We start from the raw sequence: 7,192 nt of genomic DNA, 5'->3' as shown, positions 1-7,192 counted from the left end.
GCGCCCAACAATGCCCGCATCTGAATACTCCAATTATCATAATTTGTCTTCGTGAGTCGTGGTAGAGGTATTTGTCCCATCGGAAAACTTCCAGAATTTGCCATGACGCTCTGATACCAAATTGTGAAATAAACAGAAAAAAATTGGAAGAAGAAGAAGAAGAGAGAAATAATGAGAGAAGAAGAAACACACAAACTTTTTTTTTCTATTAATTATCTCATGCACACATTACAACTCTTTTATCTAAATTAGACATCACTTCACATACACCCTTTCACTTTCAAATGAAACATTGCTTCACACACCCTTTCACTTACAATTAACTACATTTAATTAAGAAAATAAACCACATCCACACAAATGAAAAGACACATCCATTCAAATAATATGATTAAATATTTTGAATTTATTAACAAGACAAGCCGACTCCCTTCCGCCACAATGTCCGTGAAGCCAGCAGATCCAGCAAACGAGAACTTTGTCTCACGACTTATTCCTCTATTTACACCTCCAGCTCACAAACAACTCCCTTCAACCGCCAACCTCTCTCCATCTTAATCCTATTTGCTCCCACCATTAGCAATCCCCCCTCCATCGCTGCTCGTAGGATGACGGGAGGGTGACCGACGGCCACCCCCCACCATATCCAAAGAGTCTTCATGATCTGATCACGGCAACAAGATCTCCACTTCGAGAGAAAAAACTTTTCTCCAGCAGCGTCGCACATTTCAAGAGAGAGAGCGAGTAGCAGAGAGAGAGAGAAAGCGAGCAGAGAGAGAAAGAAAGAGAGAGAGAAAGAGAGAGAGAGAGAGAGAGAGAGAGAAAGAGAGAGAGAGAGAGAGAAAGAGAGAGAGAGAGGAGGAGGAAGGGTACTTCAACATGCTTTTGGCATTTGTGAATTGGCAGAGACAGAGGAGAGGCTAAAATCTTGCCTGAGACTTGCAAACCATAAAGGAGAACCAAGCTCCAATTGGGGATTTTGAACTGGAGAGCACAAAGGGAGAGAGAATGCTGAAGCACAAATGCCCATCCAAGGGAGGCCAAATCCTCTCTTCTACCCTACTTCCTTCAAGGAAATAGGCTCTCTCTCTCCTTCTAAACGTTAGTCAAGCCCATGCTCGCCGAATACTGCTAATGAGGCCATCATTCATTCTAAAATAAGCATATCATGTGACTGAACACAGGAAACAGCTCAGTGCTTTGAAGTTCAATGAAATTTCCAACATTGGTTTGATTTATTTATTTAAGAACAAATTCAAACTCATAAGAAAGTCAATTAAACTTCAAATGGAGTTAAATTAAACACATTTAGCTAAAATTGGGTTAAAATCAGATCCAATTAGGCTCAGTCTGTGTAAGTTTGGGTTCGATTAGGATCAATTAAATTAATTAAATTAAACATAAATGAATCAAAGACTCGAATCAAATCAAACTCGATGCGGTTGACGATCCCTAATCGAGGTTAATTAAAGCTTATCGAGTCTAATTTGACTCGATTCATGTCGACTCGAGCTCTATTTGGGCTCAACAGAGTCCAATTAAGTCAATAAAAAAAGCTCATGGAAAAAATAAAGTAAAATAAGGTTGACAAACAGACCCCTAACAAGTGCGACAAATGAGGAGTGAACTAGATGTATTGGCATTGGCCTCCCTATCTCTAGAAAGATGCAACCCTATTATCAACTAGGAAGATGCAATCCTATAATTAACTAATGAGACTCAAGAAGCACACAAACAGACAACAATCATGCAATAAATATCCCACAATGCTATGATCACACAATCACACAATGCTCAAGCAACCATGCATCAGTCATATAGTCATACAATCAATAAATCATATCACCAAATTATAATATCATATAATCAAACAAATTTCACCTAACCATGGTAAAATATACCAATCATATGATGATAATCTATTCACACCTCAATCATGCGGTCACACAATAATCACATAACCCTGAGATAAATTTGCGATAAATGTCTAATCATATCAAATTAAATGTTAATAAGCAAAAGATTATGCAACAGTCACACAACAATTATGTAACTATGGAATGATCACACTATCACATGATGATGAACTATCATCTAATCATGCAACAAACCCAAATATGCACCAATAAATCAATTTTGCAAAGAACATTCCAATATATAATTATCACCCCACAATCACATAATCTTGCAATGACTACACACTTATTTAATCAATCAAGCAAAATGCAATACTCACACAATCATGCAAGCATGGTGGGACAGAAGGAAGAGAGAAACCCACCCTACTTTCACCTGACTAAAATGAAATAATGAATGAGGGAGGCTCGATGCTCACTTGACCAAATCAAAATAGTGAGGGAGAGCTAGGGAAATAACATAAACTATCAACCCAACCAAGTCAAAGAGTAGGGGAAGGAGTAAAGAATCTCATGCTCACATGAGTAAATTGAAACAAAATCTTAAAGAACTAAAGGAGACTCAACAATCACCCAGAACACAGGTTGGAAGGTGAGGAAAAAGACGATTAAAAATCAGCAGACAGAGGTCTGGCGGCAAATTAAAAAGGAAAGAAAGCATCCTTGCCCGACCAAAGGCCCCAAAAAAGAAAAGTTCCTACCTGGCCATAGATCTGTCAATAGGATAAAGAGAAAACTGAACAATCACCTGACTATAGGTCTGCCGATGAAGTGAAAAGAAAAGGAATCACCCCCGCTTGACAATATGCTACGAAATAGTAAGGTCTCTGCCCGGCCATAGGTCTGTATGTAGGATAAAGTAAAAACTCAATGATCACCTGACCATAGGTTTGTTGATGAAGCGAAGAGGAAAGAGAGAACCCCCCGCACGACCATAGGCCACAAAACAGTGAGGTACCTAACCGACCATATGTTTATCGATAGGATAAAGTAGAAACTCAATGGTCACCCAATTGTAGGTCTATCTGTGAAGCGAAGAGGAAAGAAAGCACCACTGTTTGACCACAGGACATGAAATAATGAGATGCTTATCCAGCCATAGGTTTTTTGGTAGGATAAAGTAGAAACTCATCGATCATCCAACCATTGGTCAGTTAGTGAAGAGAAGAGGAAATAAATTATCCTTACCCAACCATAGGCCAAGAAAAAGTAAGGTTTCTACCCGACCAAAGGTCTGTCGGTTAGATAAAGTGGAAAATCAATGGTCACCCGACCATAGGTTTGTGTGTAAAGCGAAGAGAAAAGAAATCACCTTTGCCCGAACAAAGGGCACAAAAATATCGAGTTCCCTACCCGGCTATAGGTTTGCCGGTAGGATAAGGTGGAAACTTAATGGTCACCACACCATAGCTATTCTGGTGAAACGAAGAGGAAAGAAAACACCCCAACTTAGCCACATGCTACAACACTATGATGTCCCACCCCAGCCATAATTCTGTCGATAGGATTAATATGAAACTCAATGATCACCTGACCATAGGACTGCCGGTGAAGTGAAGAGGAAAGATAGAACCCTCGCCTGGCCATAGGCCACAAACCAGTGAGGTCCCTAGCCGGCCATAGGTCTGTCGGTAGGATAAAGCGGAAACTCAATAAACCCCTAACATGAAAACGAAAATAGAGGGAATGAAGAGGTGGTGAAGTATATCCCCCTAGGACACATCAAGGAAATCAACCAGAAAGCTCGATGTCCACCTGGCCATAGGTCTGTAATTGGAACAAAATGAGAAGCTAAATATCTATCCGGCCAAAGGTATGTCGAAAGGATGAAGAAAAAAGATCCACTTCTGCTCAACCATAGGTCTGACAATAATGTCAAAACCCAACCATAGGTATATCGATAGAATAAAAGGGAGCTTGACAATATACCGACCATTGGTTTGTCGGTGAAGCGAAGGAAAGAAAACACCTCTGCTCGACCATAGGCCCCAAAACAACAAAGTCCCTACTCGGCCTAAAGTTTATCGGTAGGATAAAGAGGAAACTTAACGATCACCCAGCCATATGTTTGTCGGTGAAGCAAAGAGGAAAGAAAGCACCCCTTCTTGGCCATCGGCTCTAAAACACAAGAGGCCCTATCTTTCCATAGGTCTGTCAGTAGGATAAAGTAGAAAGCTATATAATCACCCAACCATAGGTCTATATGTGAATAGGAGTGGATGAAGAACACTCAAAGAACACCTAGAGCATAAACCCAAGGTGATCAGAAGAGGAAAAAGAACACTCAATGACCACCTGGCGCATAAGCCCAAGGTGATCAGAATAGGACAAAGAGCATTCAACGACTACCTGACATATAAGACTGAGGTGATCACAAGAGAACAAAAAACACTCAACAACTACCCAACATATAAACCCGAGGTGATCATAAGAGGAAAAAGAACACACAATAACCAGCTGGTGCATAAGCCCAAGGTGATAAGAAGAGAACAAAAAATGCTCAACAACCACCTGGCGTATAAGCTCGAGGTGATCAGAAGAGGAAGAAGAAAAGACAGTGAAATGAAATTCTTGTATACAAGAACTTCCTACAAACGGGTCTGTCCACAAACAATCGCCATCGAAAGAAGAATATACAAATCCTCAAGTATAATCAAACAAAAGCTATCATGACTTTCAGTAGAAGAAAGAATATGACTGCACAACAATATGTGAAAGTTTGGGGAACCCATATTCAAAAGGGTCATATAGTGACACTGTGATAGAAGAAAGGTACTTATACTGAAGAAAACAACAAACCTAGACACTTATAGGCATGGTTGCTTGATATCATAACGACAAACCCTCTGATGTCCTATATGCATGGAAGTAGAGCTGAAGGGGTATAGTGTAAAAATCCTTAAAAATAAACTTTCCTCTCTTATCATAGTCTACTGGGGGGACTCGATGAAATAATCATTCATCAAGAGGAACACACTCCTCAAATAGATGATTGAAAACTGGCAGCCCAAAAACTAAAAGTAAATCTAAAAGTGTAAAAGTAAACTCCTCTTCTTCTACCCAACAAGTGTTGCTACCTGAATACCAAAACTCTGCTAGACCACAAGCCTAGTATGAAGAAAGGCACTTGTAATCAAAGAGTTATGCATATACAGCCTCGTAAATCTCCACCTCTTAAAGGGTACCTCTTTGCACCTAAAGGAAGTAAAAGGCCTAACAAATATAGATATTGATTGGGTTGTGACTCTGTCCAACTATGGAATCTCAAGGCCACTTTAGGGATATTGACTATAGTTGACAGTGAATAAGTAGTATAGATTGCCCCACCGGTTGAATTCTATCTGCTACAGGCTAAAAAAATATAACAAGTGCTACAACTAACCTAGTCAATTAAACTCTGTAGTGGGTTGTACTCCCTATACTACAATTAAAAATTGCTAACCCACGTGTTAGGGTCCTCAAACTCTATTGAATTCTTAGAACATTCAAGAAGTAGATGGGAACATGTAAAGAAACTTGAAAGACATCAAGCCCCATAGTATATCATTGTGATGCTCCAACCTATCCTAGACATCAACATCACCCTGGGGATTCTATTTTCCAATAGCATTGTTGGTGAAATTTTGAAAACAGATTTTGAAAAAAACATTAGTTTTCTTTGGGAGTTTTAAACTTGAGATTGAATTCTAATTCTAAAAGTCGAATCAACTCGTTCGGAAGAGTATATCACCCCGAAGGACGAAAATAAAATTCCATAACGGCATTCAAACTTAGAATTATGTAATTCAACTTGAATATCATAGCTAGACTCTAAAGAGAACTTCACACGGCCCCGAGGGGACAAGGTAAAGATCAACTAAATGTCTGGTTATGATATTCAAGGAGTATGATTGTCAATTTAATATCCAAAGCCTTATCAAAGAAGAATGTATCTCCCCAAAGGGAGATAACATCTTTCAATGATAATTCTTCTAATATGATAACGACAATCATCTTTAAACTTTTCCTAAAGAAATCTAAGAAGATTTTAAAAAGATTACTTTTGAAATCCGGTGTGTGGGGTTCCAAATCTCCTACGAGCGCAAGCCCTCGTAGTTAATTACATTGTAGGGAGATAGAGTCCCCTACGAAAACTCTCGATTAAAATAAGAATGAAACTTTGTTAGATTTTCTTGGAGTGATATAAAAAAAAGTGAATAGAATCTTTTAGAAAATCAAAGGGAATGGATCAAGATTGAACATTTATTAATAGAATCGAAGGAAGAAAGGTAGGGGACACCTTGAGATTCCAGAACCATCCAGAAGTGTCCGAACTTAATCTAAGTGTTGGGTTTTATATTTTAGGATTGAATGGAGATTTAATTTGAGTTGAGCATTTTATTAGAAATTTGGGATTATATTCCCAAGATTTGGGGTCTTAAAATCAAAGATCTGCCCCGGATCCTAAATCTAATTTTGACGCTGGACCACAGTCATCCGAACCTAACTAATGCAGTGCAGAACCTGGACTTACCCCGGCCTGGATTGGAGAGCCAGCTAACCACCTAATCGATTTAAAATAGATGAGTCCGGTCTTTTATGAAAGAGTGGTAGGTAAAATCAAAGATCTGCCCCGGATCCTAAATCTAATTTGGACGCTGGACCACAGTCATCCGAACCTAACTAATGCAGTGCAGAACCTGGACTTACCCCGGCCTGGATTGGAGAGCCAGCTAACCACCTAATCGATTTAAAATAGATGAGTCCGGTCTTTTATGAAAGAGTGGTAGGGATGTTGTAATTAAGGTTCTCGAGAATTGGGGCCGAGATCTAGAAATTTTCCTAATTGGCCCCTTGACTTATGTTGGGTGCTAAAATGCTAAAACTGGTGCAATTAAAATTTTGACTCTTTTAATTTGTATCTAATGTAATGCATGCTGGTCGACAACTTCCAAATCAAATATGCTTGAAATTTTAAAAACAGGCTTATAAAATAATTTTTTAGAAAACTGGACTTCCCCAGGTTCGGCACCTTGTCCTCATAGGTCAGACTATCCGGACTCTACCCGCAGGCGGGGAAGGGTCTAAAACAAGGAAAGAAGAAATGCAGAAATATGCATGCGACCCCGGTGTCGTTTCCCGGCTAATTCCCTAGATTTGTTATCTTTCTATGTTATTTAGACTCACTAAAATTTTAGACATTTATGATTATGAGTAGAAAATTTTTTACACCCTCACGAGCCTCACGAGTCCAGGCAAAAACAAAAGCGGCACACAATCGCCAAAAAACTAAGAAA

The sequence above is a fragment of the Dendrobium catenatum genome, unplaced genomic scaffold, assembly GCF_001605985.2.
Source record: "Dendrobium catenatum unplaced genomic scaffold, ASM160598v2 fragScaff_scaffold_596, whole genome shotgun sequence".
Taxonomy (NCBI): Eukaryota; Viridiplantae; Streptophyta; class Magnoliopsida; order Asparagales; family Orchidaceae; genus Dendrobium; species Dendrobium catenatum.
Note: the sequence above shows the minus strand (reverse complement) of the source record.